Below are 14,854 nucleotides of genomic sequence, written 5' to 3' on the forward strand. Positions count from 1 at the left end.
CCCTAACCCTAACCCTAACCCTAACCCTAACCCTAACCCTAACCCTAACCCTAACCCTAACCCTAACCCTAACCCTAACCCTAACCCTAACCCTAACCCTAACCCTAACCCTAACCCTAACCCTAACCCTAACCCTAACCCTAACCCTAACCCTAACCCTAACCCTAACCCTAACCCTAACCCTAACCCTAACCCTAACCCTAACCCTAACCCTAACCCTAACCCTAACCCTAACCCTAACCCTAACCCTAACCCTAACCCTAACCCTAACCCTAACCCTAACCCTAACCCTAACCCTAACCCTAACCCTAACCCTAACCCTAACCCTAACCCTAACCCTAACCCTAACCCTAACCCTAACCCTAACCCTAACCCTAACCCTAACCCTAACCCTAACCCTAACCCTAACCCTAACCCTAACCCTAACCCTAACCCTAACCCTAACCCTAACCCTAACCCTAACCCTAACCCTAACCCTAACCCTAACCCTAACCCTAACCCTAACCCTAACCCTAACCCTAACCCTAACCCTAACCCTAACCCTAACCCTAACCCTAACCCTAACCCTAACCCTAACCCTAACCCTAACCCTAACCCTAACCCTAACCCTAACCCTAACCCTAACCCTAACCCTAACCCTAACCCTAACCCTAACCCTAACCCTAACCCTAACCCTAACCCTAACCCTAACCCTAACCCTAACCCTAACCCTAACCCTAACCCTAACCCTAACCCTAACCCTAACCCTAACCCTAACCCTAACCCTAACCCTAACCCTAACCCTAACCCTAACCCTAACCCTAACCCTAACCCTAACCCTAACCCTAACCCTAACCCTAACCCTAACCCTAACCCTAACCCTAACCCTAACCCTAACCCTAACCCTAACCCTAACCCTAACCCTAACCCTAACCCTAACCCTAACCCTAACCCTAACCCTAACCCTAACCCTAACCCTAACCCTAACCCTAACCCTAACCCTAACCCTAACCCTAACCCTAACCCTAACCCTAACCCTAACCCTAACCCTAACCCTAACCCTAACCCTAACCCTAACCCTAACCCTAACCCTAACCCTAACCCTAACCCTAACCCTAACCCTAACCCTAACCCTAACCCTAACCCTAACCCTAACCCTAACCCTAACCCTAACCCTAACCCTAACCCTAACCCTAACCCTAACCCTAACCCTAACCCTAACCCTAACCCTAACCCTAACCCTAACCCTAACCCTAACCCTAACCCTAACCCTAACCCTAACCCTAACCCTAACCCTAACCCTAACCCTAACCCTAACCCTAACCCTAACCCTAACCCTAACCCTAACCCTAACCCTAACCCTAACCCTAACCCTAACCCTAACCCTAACCCTAACCCTAACCCTAACCCTAACCCTAACCCTAACCCTAACCCTAACCCTAACCCTAACCCTAACCCTAACCCTAACCCTAACCCTAACCCTAACCCTAACCCTAACCCTAACCCTAACCCTAACCCTAACCCTAACCCTAACCCTAACCCTAACCCTAACCCTAACCCTAACCCTAACCCTAACCCTAACCCTAACCCTAACCCTAACCCTAACCCTAACCCTAACCCTAACCCTAACCCTAACCCTAACCCTAACCCTAACCCTAACCCTAACCCTAACCCTAACCCTAACCCTAACCCTAACCCTAACCCTAACCCTAACCCTAACCCTAACCCTAACCCTAACCCTAACCCTAACCCTAACCCTAACCCTAACCCTAACCCTAACCCTAACCCTAACCCTAACCCTAACCCTAACCCTAACCCTAACCCTAACCCTAACCCTAACCCTAACCCTAACCCTAACCCTAACCCTAACCCTAACCCTAACCCTAACCCTAACCCTAACCCTAACCCTAACCCTAACCCTAACCCTAACCCTAACCCTAACCCTAACCCTAACCCTAACCCTAACCCTAACCCTAACCCTAACCCTAACCCTAACCCTAACCCTAACCCTAACCCTAACCCTAACCCTAACCCTAACCCTAACCCTAACCCTAACCCTAACCCTAACCCTAACCCTAACCCTAACCCTAACCCTAACCCTAACCCTAACCCTAACCCTAACCCTAACCCTAACCCTAACCCTAACCCTAACCCTAACCCTAACCCTAACCCTAACCCTAACCCTAACCCTAACCCTAACCCTAACCCTAACCCTAACCCTAACCCTAACCCTAACCCTAACCCTAACCCTAACCCTAACCCTAACCCTAACCCTAACCCTAACCCTAACCCTAACCCTAACCCTAACCCTAACCCTAACCCTAACCCTAACCCTAACCCTAACCCTAACCCTAACCCTAACCCTAACCCTAACCCTAACCCTAACCCTAACCCTAACCCTAACCCTAACCCTAACCCTAACCCTAACCCTAACCCTAACCCTAACCCTAACCCTAACCCTAACCCTAACCCTAACCCTAACCCTAACCCTAACCCTAACCCTAACCCTAACCCTAACCCTAACCCTAACCCTAACCCTAACCCTAACCCTAACCCTAACCCTAACCCTAACCCTAACCCTAACCCTAACCCTAACCCTAACCCTAACCCTAACCCTAACCCTAACCCTAACCCTAACCCTAACCCTAACCCTAACCCTAACCCTAACCCTAACCCTAACCCTAACCCTAACCCTAACCCTAACCCTAACCCTAACCCTAACCCTAACCCTAACCCTAACCCTAACCCTAACCCTAACCCTAACCCTAACCCTAACCCTAACCCTAACCCTAACCCTAACCCTAACCCTAACCCTAACCCTAACCCTAACCCTAACCCTAACCCTAACCCTAACCCTAACCCTAACCCTAACCCTAACCCTAACCCTAACCCTAACCCTAACCCTAACCCTAACCCTAACCCTAACCCTAACCCTAACCCTAACCCTAACCCTAACCCTAACCCTAACCCTAACCCTAACCCTAACCCTAACCCTAACCCTAACCCTAACCCTAACCCTAACCCTAACCCTAACCCTAACCCTAACCCTAACCCTAACCCTAACCCTAACCCTAACCCTAACCCTAACCCTAACCCTAACCCTAACCCTAACCCTAACCCTAACCCTAACCCTAACCCTAACCTAACCCTAACCCTAACCCTAACCCTAACCCTAACCCTAACCCTAACCCTAACCCTAACCCTAACCCTAACCCTAACCCTAACCCTAACCCTAACCCTAACCCTAACCCTAACCCTCCTAACCCTAACCCTAACCCTAACCCTAACCTAACCCTAACCCTAACCCTAACCCTAACCTAACCCTAACCCTAACCCTAACCCTAACCCTAACCCTAACCCTAACCCTAACCCTAACCCTAACCCTAACCCTAACCCTAACCCTAACCCTAACCCTAACCCTAACCTAACCCTAACCCTAACCCTAACCCTAACCCTAAGTCTAAGTCTAACTCTAACCCTAACCTCTAAGACTAAGTCTAAGACTAAGTCTAACCCTAGTCTAAGTCTAAGACTAAGTCTAAGTCTAAGTCTAAGTCTGACCTTAGTCTAAGTCTAAGTATAAGCCTTCCAAATACAGACTTCCAATGGGAGAGTCCCAAATTCCAATATGGAACTGCACAATTTGGACCTGACTTTTGCTCCAATCTTGGAACTTCTTTGAATGGGGTGTCTATGGCAGCTACCCTTTCCTGTTGTCGTAGAAAGACGCGGGTGGTACCGTTGGAAAGGTCGTCCCCGAAAACCTATTCAAGGACCTTGGTTCCGGGTCTCTATGACCTTCACAAAAAAAGTTATGCAAGAAAGGTCGTTTGGAGAGTGGTTTTTTCAAACCTTCATATCTCGCGATAGGAATAGGCTAGTCACATGGGACCGGCACATATGCACTCAGGGGGACCCCCTGGACACGCCCACCAACTTTGGTCACCCTAGCACATGTAAAAAAAAATCACTACAAGTAGGGTCCAATCGATTCCAAATGGCCCGAAACGTGCTCCTAGACACTTTTTGGCAAAACGTTTCGGACGTGGCACTTGGTCAAATTTTAACATCGTTTTTGCATGGAAGACTATGGCAGCTACCACTTCCGGTGGTGGTAGGAAGTCGGGGGTGGGACTGTTGGATCGGGCGTCCCCGTTAACCTAGGGGCGTAGCTTGGTTCCGAGTGTCTACGACCTTCACAAAAAAAGTTATTCAAGAAAGGGTCTTCCCGGAATGGTCTAAATTGCGGTTTCGACCACTTCCGGTGGTCGTAGGAAGTCGAGGGTGGTACCGTCCGATCGGGCGTCCCCCTAAACCTATTCAAGGAACTTGGTTCCGAGTCTCTACGACCTTCACAAAAAAAGTTATTCAAGAAAGGGTCTTCCCAGAGTGGTTTTCATCCCCTATCCTAACCCTAACCCTAAACCCTACCTAACCCTAACCCTAACCCTAACCCTAACCCTAACCCTAACCCTAACCCTAACCCTAACCCTAACCCTAACCCTAACCCTAACCCTTTTAACATCGTTTTTGCATGGAAGTCTATGGCAGCTACCACTTCCGGTGGTCGTAGGAAGTCGGGGGTGGTACCGTTGGATCGGGCGTCCCCGTTAACCTAGGGGCGGAGCTTGGTTCCGAGTCTCTACGACCTTCATAAAAAAAGTTATTCAAGAAAGGGTCTTCCCGGAATGGTCTAAATTGCGGTTTCGACCACTTCCGGTGGTCGTAGGAAGTCGTGGGTGGTACCGTTCGATCGGGCGTCCCCCTAAACCTATTCAAGGAACTTGGTTCCGAGTCTCTACGACCTTCACAATAAAAGTTATTCAAGAAAGGGTCTTCCCAGAGTGGTTTTCATCCCCTATCCTAACCCTAACCCAGAGTGGTTTTCATCCCCTATCCTAACCCTAAACCAAACTTCTTCTTCACCTAACCTTTGACCCCTACTCCTACTCCCAACCTCCATGGGATCACACTTCGACCCACACTTTGACCCCAAAATCCAGATGGGCAGTGGGTAATTTTTGACTCCTTCTCTTGACCTTTAAGGGCCTGCACCTCACCTCTATTTTTGACCCTAGGCCCACATGGGCCATGGGGAATTTTTTTGCATCAGATTGATGGCACAAACATCTCACACCACAACACATGAAATCCCGATTTCCCACTACAACACTGTTGTCAGTCAATTGGATATGAGAGAGGCCTAGGTGGGGGACTTGACTTGTCTCAGGGACTTACAGTGATGGCCTGTGCATCTAATTTCATCTCCTATGGAGATGAAACTAAACTTATTTTTCACCTAACCCTAAAAGTATATTTTGTCAACAGTAGTCAAACCGACCGTATGTTTTCATTAACTGTTTTAATGAGCACTTCATTTCTTCTGGTTCTTAATTTGAGTCTCTGTCTTCTGAGCAAACTTATCCCATTGCCCAGTTTCATTTGTGCCTGGGGATCAGCCATTTAACTTTATTCCATTTTCTGTGACAGAGGTCCTTAATGCACTAAAGCACCTGGATCCAAATAAACCTGCAGGCTCTAACAAACTTGACCCTTATTTTCTTAAGTTCGCTGCTAATTTTATTGCTGAGCCTTTGTCATACGTTTTTAATCTTACACTTTTTAAATGATATTCCTACAATGTCTAAGGATACTTGACACCGTCTATCATAGTGCCTTGAGATTCATCACTAGTGTTGTCTAGTCTAGTGGTGTGGTGTTCTAGTGGTCTGGTGTTCTAGTGGTGTGGTGTTCTAGTGGTCTGGAGTTCTAGTGGTGTGGTGTTCTAGTGGTCTAGTGGTCTGGTGTTCTAGTGGTGTGGTGTTCTAGTGGTCTGGAGTTCTAGTGGTGTGGTGTTCTAGTGGTCTAGTGGTCTGGTGTTCTAGTGGTGTGGCGGTCTAGTGGCCTGGTGTTCTAGTGGTCTAGTGGTCTGGTCTTCTAGTGGTGTGGTGTTCTACTGGTCTGGTGTTCTAGTGGTCTAGTAGTCTGGTCTTCTAGTGGTGTGGCGGTCTAGTGGTCTGGTGTTCTAGTGGTCTGGTGGTCTGGTGTTCTAGTGGTGTGGTGTTCTACTGGTCTGGTGTTGTAGTGGTGTGGTACATGGTTAAATCTGCCCCAAACTTCACGTTTGATGAGAGTCCTGGCCTAAAGACATCTATATGCCAATATTCAGTTATAGTCATAGTGCCACCTACTGGCAACAGGAAATAGCATGTTTTATACTTTGATATACTCCTCCTAGCAGGGTGACCAGAAATTTTCATGGTGTGGTCTACTCTTGATATACTGGAACATGAGGCATAATTAGTGGGTGTTCTCTAGCGCCATATAGTGGACACAGGAAGTAACATTTAGCTCCTTCATGCAGTGTCCAAAACACATGAAAATTCAGAGCCGTGTTGACCGGTCGGTGTCCAGTAACGACACTGCGGCTGTGGCACATCCCGACGTGCACGAAGGTGCGAGGGCCCAATCATCGCTGCTTGCAGCTTTAATTATTTATTGTTATTGTTGTTGTAACTGCTCTCTCCATAGCGTGACCAGCTCATGAATATTCATTAGAAGAAGTATTCTGACCCAATCACCTTGCAGGGGGCAGGGCCTGAAGCCTCCGCTGCATCAAGCTGAGAGTCAAACAGAACAATACCAGAAGTTAGGCAATTTGCCTTCAAAACAAAAGTAGCCTGAACATTTTGTCAGGGGTCAGAGGAGGGGTGTGTGTGTGTGTGTGTGTGTGTGTGTGTGTGTGTCTGTCTGTCTGTCTGTCTGTCTGTCTGTGTGTCTGTTAAATAGATTCTAAAAGATTGAATTGTTTTATGCTGCAGCCTGTTTCCCTGTGAAAGAGCAGCAGGAGTGTTTGTGTGTAGTATTGTGTATGATGTAGTGTGTGATGTATATGGAATATATGACATAGTATAGGATATATGATGTGTATATATATATGTAGTATGTATATATGGTGTATGACAGTTACATGTTGACATGTAAAGGCCTTTGGGACTTGACTGATATAAATAAACTGGACTAGACTTATGGATTTTGTACATTTACTGCTAAACATTAATATGGGATGACCGAACACAAATCAAACCATGAAACTTAGAAGGATGTTTACGAACTAAAGAAAGTGAATTTAATCCCACAGCAGGCCGGCTGGTCCTGAAGGTCGTAGAAAGGAGTTTTTGTTACTCAGTGCCAGTTCAACCAGAGAAGCCTGTAATTTACTGTATAAAGGACAAAATTACACAAAGACTCAAACACAAAACATGCAGCAGATAGCTTGGAAGCAATTCAAAACCCAAAACGTCTGTTTAACCCAAAGTTCTTAAACACTGAAACAGGAGTTTTATTTCCTGGTGCCGCTGCCCGAGCATTTACTGTGTTATATTTACTATCTGTTAATAACAAACACAAAGCATCAAACACAGCTTGGACACCCACCTGCTACCTACAAAAACAAAAGTCAATATTAACTCAAATCAGCCTTCCCTACAGTTGTCTGGTCTTCAGTGTTTGAGTCTTCTTGTACATTTTTGACAGTCTAATGTACAGTATATGTGTATATGTTTTGACAGTATAATGTTGCTGTCAGGAGAAAACCAAAAAATCTCACAAACAACTTTTCAGGAAGAAGAAAGAAGAAAAACGGCTTTGTTTTTAGCTTGTTGTTTTTTTGAGTTGATCCAGCAGGTCTGAAAGGGTTTTATAAGTCCAAGGGGTCGGAGCATTTTCTCAACCCAAAAAGACCCTGTAATCCTTTAAGTAAAAAAAAACAAACAAACAAACAAACAAAATTGTAGTTTTCAAACAAAAACAGATCTCCATATAATCAGCCCAGGCCCGTTCAGACTAAAGGGACAGCAGGAGATCCGCTGCTGTGGGTTAAAATAAACGGAGTCAGCGATACATATCGTTTATGTCTTGCACAGTCCAATATAGGGATGAACATACCGTGTGGAAAAAAACAATAACTGTATTTTCATTTACTACAAATTTGTCCATAAATATATTCTTAATTTTCACTTTAGTAACCTACTTTCCTGAGAAAACGTTGCGTGTGCCGCAACAAGACTTTTATTTTGAAAAGCCGTGACAGGAAGTCGTATTTGGTTACGGTGTCTTGCTTGACACAGCCTGTAGAACAGTCGCTGAAGCGGCAGTTGGTCGCAGTTACAGTAAAGAGGAATAAAATGTGTTTGTGTCTGAGCGGACAGAGGAAATGATCCGTGAATCAGTCCGTGGAATTTATTCTTTTTCTCTTTATTTTTCTCTTTGTTCACTATGAGAACCGATGACGACCCGCTGGAAATAAGCTGCAGTTCTAGAGGTTTTGTCTCCTGAAGGACTCGGACGGTTGTGTTCATCAGCGGAGCAGCAGAGTTTGACGTGAGTTGAAGTTCACACACTGTGAAGCTCATATCCTGTGAAGATATGAGATGTGAGATATAAAGATATAAATATATGATATATACAGATATAAAGATATATACAAAGATATAAAGATATGAGATGTGTCACTGCAGGATGTAGCACGGCTCTTTGCAGAAACACAGCAGCTCCTTTAGTTTAAACTACAGGCAGTTTAGAATTGAATAGAAACTTTTATTGTCCATGAGGAAATATGCTTTGTGGAGAATCTAAATAGAATCACATTTCAATACACAGACAATAACTGAACAATAACACCTGGAATATAAAAACCTATAGACGCCACTAAAACTACTAGAGTCCCTGTAGATAGACCTACAGGTGGTTCAGTGTCTGTATATAGACCTACAGGTGGTTCAGTGTCTGTAGATAGACCTACAGGTGTTACAATGTCTGTAGATAGACCTACAGGTGGTTCAGTGTCTGTAGATAGACCTACAGGTGGTTCAGTGTCTGTAGATAGACCTACACGTGTTACAATGTCTGTAGATAGACCTTCAGGTGGTTCAGTGTCTGTAGATAGACCTACAGCTGGTTTAGTGTCTGTAGATAGACCTACAGGCTTTTTTATTGCAAAGGCAAAGAAATTGAACTATATATTAACTCTTAACTGTTTAAATTATGTTTATAAATGAATACAAAACACTATTAACAAGTTTACATAATAACTAAAACCTAAGTCAAGTACAATAATTTAACAGTAAATAACAGTTGCAATACTAATAATAAACAGCAAAATAAATACCAAGTGCAAAGTTCTAGACTTCTACTCTTCCAGTTCTTCAGCAGAAATAAAACCATTAATATGACTCTCCCGACATCATCATCAACATTTGCTATTTATTAGGACATTGTAGTTATTAAAAGTTTTTTTTATGAACTAAACCTATTTGTCCTTAATTACTTTTCATATACTTTTCACATGTTACATGTTAAACAGAATTTGAATGGACAGAACTCTTTCCCATTTGCTCCTCCAGGATCTTTGGACCAATTGGTTTAATCGCTTTATATTTCACATTTTATTAATTTAACAAAAGTCTTGTAACATTACAAAGCTAACCCGCTCACGCTGTGCGGCAACCGGTGTGACACACTTTACGGCATTAATGGCCAAGCTTCCGTTGTCACCATAGCAACTAACCATAAACATTTTTTGGTGAACTAGCCAAAATACCATCGAAGACCATCGAAGAACAGCAGAAAGACCGTTCTATCCATTCAAATTCTGTGATGTTAACAAATAACTGACAGTTTGTATGGACCGGAAATTATCGGTAGTGAAAACTTGTACGGTTTCGGTACCAGACCCTTCTGTTCTCCCAGTTCAGATCTGTTGCTGCCATTTTTATCGGCCTGCAGCTGCAAAACGCCATCCTCTCGACACTTTTGTGAGAGCAGACGCAGACTGGAGGAGCAGACGCCTGATCAGCTGATCAGCTGGTGTAACATGCCTTTATAATGCGATCAAAATCACAGCATTGCACATATCTGACTGAGATTATGGACTGTGAGTAGAATGGCATTAACATAATCAGTCTGGTGTTTACATGGCTCCACCTTACTGGCATTACTGCCTTATTTATAATTGGATTATTGGTGTGCATGTAGACGTAGCCAGTCTCTCTCTCCACCCACACCTTTAACTCATAGCTCAATGCAACAAGTTCACTCCCCTTCTCCGGTGGTTGTTGAAAGGCATTCTGGGAGATGTAGTATATATATATAGATATATATATATAAAAATGCATACGCATTTATTTGTTATTATTATTTGCATTATTTGCATTTTGCACTGTCTCCATAGTTTTATATTATGTACATTACCTTTATTTTTTCTCTTATTACCTCTTCTCTTTATTATCTTCTGTACTTATTTTTCCCTGGTACTGTTCTGCCAGTTGCTGCTGTGGCACCCGAATTTCCCCATGGAGATGAATAAATTGATATCTTATCTTAGATCTCTAACAGCAGTAGAAGTAGACGAGGCAGGTTGAGGGACAGTGGGTTCACCAAAACAGTAAATTACATTACAACTGATGAGATAGAACAGTGGATCTGAGTTTTCCTTTAGAACTGGTTTACATGGAAAATCAAACAGCTGCTCTAATCAGAAACATATAGAAGTAGAAAATGTCCTCAGTAGAGCGCAGACCGACAACACTGCGCAAGGCAGTTATAAACCTTTTGGTGATAAGCCACGCCCACCGCCACGCCCCCTTTGGGCCAATCAACATGAAAAGTTAATCAGTTCTTCCTTGGCCCATAACCAACCTTCATACCAAGTTTTGTGCAAATCCGTTCCCAACATTTAGAGAAATCCTGCTGACAAAGGGCCAGACGGACGCAGGTGAAAACAAACTGAATTCAGCTTCAGGTTTCAGTTCAATAACTTTAATGTCATGAAATGTCAGAAACTGACAAGTCAGTTTACACAGAGCACTGTTTACATTACATTACATTACATTACATTAACATTAACATTAAATGACGTTACATTAACATTACATTACATTATCTACCTAACGGTGTATTATTGTTTTAACTCCAGGGGAAACACAACAAAACAAAAACCAACACAGTTCATGCTTCCACAGCGCAGTGAGACGATTAGTTTTTGTGGTGATCAACTTTTTTTTAATTTAAAGGAAAAGTTGGTACACATCATTATAGAAACAAAAACATATATGTTCATAATATGTGTTCTTTTCCCCCCAAACCATGCCGTCTCATCTCCCCAACCCTCCCTCATCAGCACAGTGAGGTGATTAGTGATCAGGTTTGAAAGCCTTCAGGGTTTGAACCCTAACCTTGCAGGGTAAACCCTAAACCCTAAACCCTAACTCAAACCTAGGGAACCAACTCAACTCATTTTACTTCTGTTTAACTGCAGAACAGTTTAGCAGCTTTTTGGCCTCGTTCATCTTCATGAGGAACTTTCACAGTAAACATCGTAGGAAGGAGCTTCAAACCGGTGGAAGTTACAACAAATGAAGGAATGCTTTTCTAAAAATATATTTGATTATTGTTCATATTCTCTGTGTGTGTGTCTCTCTCTCTCTCTCTCTCTCTCTCTCTCTCTCTCCCTCCCTCTCTCTCTCTCTTTCTCTCTCTCTCACCCCCAGTCTATAATTGCATTAGACTCTGAGTACTTTCTCATGACAGGAGGCTTCTGTTATAGGATTAACACACACACACACTAACAGCACACTAACAGCACACACACTAACACACACACTAATACATGCTAACAACACACACTAACACACACACTAACACATGCTAACAACACACACTAACACACACACACTAACACACACACTAACACATGCTAACAACACACACTAACACACACACACTAACACACACACTAACATGCTAACAACACACACTAACACACACTAGGGTACCTAACCCTAACCCAAGATCACCTGTTTGAATGATTATCGCCCAGTGGCTCTGACATCTGTAGTTATGAAATGTTTTGAGAGGTTGGTCATGTCGTACATTATTAAATCTGTAATTCCTCAGTCAGTGGACCCTTATCAATTTGCTTACCGCTCAAACAGGTCTGTTGAAGATGCCGTTTCACTTGCACTGCATATTGTGCTGGAACATGTTGACAGATGCAATGTCTATTGTAGAATGTTATTTATTGACTATAGTTCTGCATTCAATACAAATGTACCAAGCAAACTAGTTGTCAAGTTAAGAGCCCTGGGCCTCTGCCACTCCACTTATGATTGGATTTTAGACTTCCTAACAGGGAGGGAACAAGTAGTGAGAATAGGCAGCTTCACTTCATCTACGGTGGTCACAAACACAGGTGCACCCCAGGGTGCGTACTCAGTCCACTTCTATACTCTTCACCTGTGACTGCACTGCAAAACATGATATGAATTGCATTATCAAATTTGCAGACGATACAACTGTGATAGGAAGAATACAGAATAACGATGAATCCTTCTACAGACAGGAGGTTATGAGACTGATAGAGTGGTGCACTGACAATAACCTTGATTCAAATGTCACCAAGACAAAGGAAATCATTGTTGATTTCAGGACAAATGGGGGAGTGCACACTCCTATAAACATCGATGGGGTGGATGTAGAAATAGTGGATTGCTTCAAATTCTTAGGGGTACAGATATCCAGAGAGCTCAGATGGTCACTTAACTGTGCTGCTGTTGCCAAGAAGGCTCAGCAGCGGCTCTATTTTTTGAGATGTCTGAAGAAGTCTGGTGTAATCACCAAGACATTAGTTAATTTTTACAGATCCACCGTTGAAAGCCTCCTCACAGGATGTATAACTGTTTGGTATGGAAGTTGCTCTGAGGAGGACCGTAAGCTTATTGACAAGGTTGTAAGAACAGCACAGAAAATTATTGGAACAGATTTGCCATCTGTGAGAGATATTTATGTTAAGAGGTGCTGTGATAGGGCCCAGAAAATAGTCAGGGACCCCAGCCACCCAGGCAGCAGCCTCATCACTCAGCTACCATCAGGTAGACGCTACTGCTGGGAGCGCTGACCAGACAGAAGGGTAAAGCAAGGAGTTCGTACAAATAGACTTGTAAACAGTTTTTACCCAGAGGCCGTCCGGTTTTTAAATGAATAGCACTACTGCACTTTACTAACTACAGCAACTATTGCACTTTGCCAACAATGCATGCTGCATATGTTTTATGTTTTATCATGCTTTTATTTTGTTTCTTATATGTCTCTGTCCTTTTTCTACCATGTTTCTCATGTGTTCTTTTTTTTTTTTTTTTGCTGAATGACGCAAGGCTCGTGATCAAGAATTCCAATGCATTTTTATGTAAATGGAAAACAAACTTGAAACTTGAACACACTAACACACACTAACAGTACACACTAACACACACTAACACACATTAACACACACTAATGCCAGGCTCAGATTACAGGAGTTTGGGTTAGGGTTAGGTGACGTCACTTCATGCCTTTCAACATTGGACAATACAACTTTGACGTCCCGGCCGGGACAGCTGACGGTATTGCCTAGCAACAGTAAACCTTTTAGCACTTTTAGCACTAGGCTAGCGATAGCGTACCAATGTTGTAACAGTTATTAAAACTGCCAGTTAAATTCTCACCTCCGGTTCTCGCTGGTTGACGGACAGCCTGCTTTGCCCACATCTCTCCAACCATTTCCTCATCCAAGTTCGTCTGGCCTTTCGCTTATCTTTGGCAAACTACTGAACACACCAAAGCAGCTGTTCCGCCTCCATGTTTGTAAACATCTGCCTCCTGCCTCTCCATGGTCACGTGACTTGTTGCCTACAGCAGCTCCGTCGGGCAAGATAATCTTAATAATATCTTGTAGTGTGTGATGCACCGTCATTTTCTGAACTTGTAGTGTGAGCTTGTTTGCGATTTGAGAGAAGAAAATCGGTTAAGTTTCTCCTTATGTGTGTGATGCAACCCGATTTCAAAATTGGTTAGGATTTTATAACTCCTGTAATCTGAGCCCATCTTAACACACACCAACACACACTAACACACATTAACAACACGCACACTAACATGCTCACATACACTAACGCAAACACTAACTGACATTAGTACCACAGTCTGTAGTACCAGTAGTACCAGTCTGAAGTACCACAGTTTGTAGTACCAGTCTGAAGTACCACAGTCTGTGGTATCAGTCTGTAGTACCAGTCTGAAGTACCAGTCTGTAGTACCAGTCTGTAGTACCACAGTCTGTGGTACCAGTGTGAAGTATCAGTCTGTAGTACCAGTCTGTAGTGCCACAGTCTGTAATAGCAGTCTGTAGTACCAGTAGTACCAGTCTGTAGTACCACCGTCTGTAGTAGCAGTCTGTAGTACCAGTAATACCAGTCTGTAGTACCACCGTCTGTAGTACCAGTCTGTAAAACAGGCTCTAACACATGCGAGTTTGGAGCAAATTGTAGTTTTAAGTTTCACTTTAGTTTCACAGCAGGAGACTCTGTGTCACATGACTTCATGTCTGTCATTTAGACATGAAGTCATGTGACATCAGGAGCATTAGAGATTCATTTAGACGACACTATAACCCTTAAATAAAGCTTATTTGCACCTCTGCACGAATTAAACTATATCTATGTATTATTGTACACAGTCACTGGCTGAATCTGATCATTGAAAATGAGGCTATCCAGTTTGACAGGCATGTCAGGGATTTCATCTCCATCTTTCATCAGCTGGAGCTCTGATGGAGTCCGAGGCCGATACAAGCAAAGCGATAGATAGTTCTAACTTCTGACTACTTCCATCTTCACTGAAAACACGTTAGGCAAACTAGACTGCTTCTTTTTGGCTGGGACTCAATGAAAGTCTCTCACATTCAGACCAACATTTTGAGCTGAGTGTTATGTTGTTATGAAATTTTCACCAAATAATTCAAAAAGAGAGTTGCCTATCCCAGCTTTAATTAGGTTACTTT

The 14,854-nt window shown here is 43.5% G+C and overlaps 1 protein-coding gene across 5 annotated transcripts in view; it reads left to right on the forward strand.

The window, feature by feature from the left end:
- Positions 1 to 8,123: 8,123 nt before the first annotated feature.
- prr5l (proline rich 5 like) overlaps positions 8,124 to 14,854 on the forward strand; it is a 35,749-nt gene continuing 29,018 nt past the window's right edge. For all 5 annotated transcript variants that reach the window (XR_013504330.1, XR_013504331.1, XR_013504329.1 and 2 more), the window contains exon 1: positions 8,124 to 8,361. The gene's annotated coding sequence lies outside the window, so the exon portion shown is untranslated. The remainder of the gene's footprint in view (positions 8,362 to 14,854) is intronic.

The sequence above is a fragment of the Centroberyx gerrardi genome, chromosome 4 (assembly GCF_048128805.1).
Source record: "Centroberyx gerrardi isolate f3 chromosome 4, fCenGer3.hap1.cur.20231027, whole genome shotgun sequence".
NCBI lineage: Eukaryota > Metazoa > Chordata > Actinopteri > Beryciformes > Berycidae > Centroberyx > Centroberyx gerrardi.